Raw genomic sequence first — 217 nt, 5'->3', positions numbered from 1 at the left:
CAAACAGCATTGCCTGGGCAGATCCGAGCCTGCGTGGCTGCGCTCGCACTGACATCACCGGGCGGACGGAGCCGGCGCCTGTTGGGACGTTCGCTCCGGGACGGGGCATCGAGCCTGGAGCACAGCTGGGACAAAGGAGCCCTTAGGAGGAAAAGGTGCTGGATTGGCCCGGGGGGGTGCGGGATGAGCCGGAGCGGGCACACAGGGATGGAGCTGG

Source organism: Cariama cristata, unplaced genomic scaffold (genome assembly GCF_000690535.1).
Source record: "Cariama cristata isolate BGI_N322 unplaced genomic scaffold, ASM69053v1 scaffold15469, whole genome shotgun sequence".
Lineage (NCBI taxonomy): Eukaryota > Metazoa > Chordata > Aves > Cariamiformes > Cariamidae > Cariama > Cariama cristata.
This window is presented reverse-complemented; position numbering follows the sequence as displayed.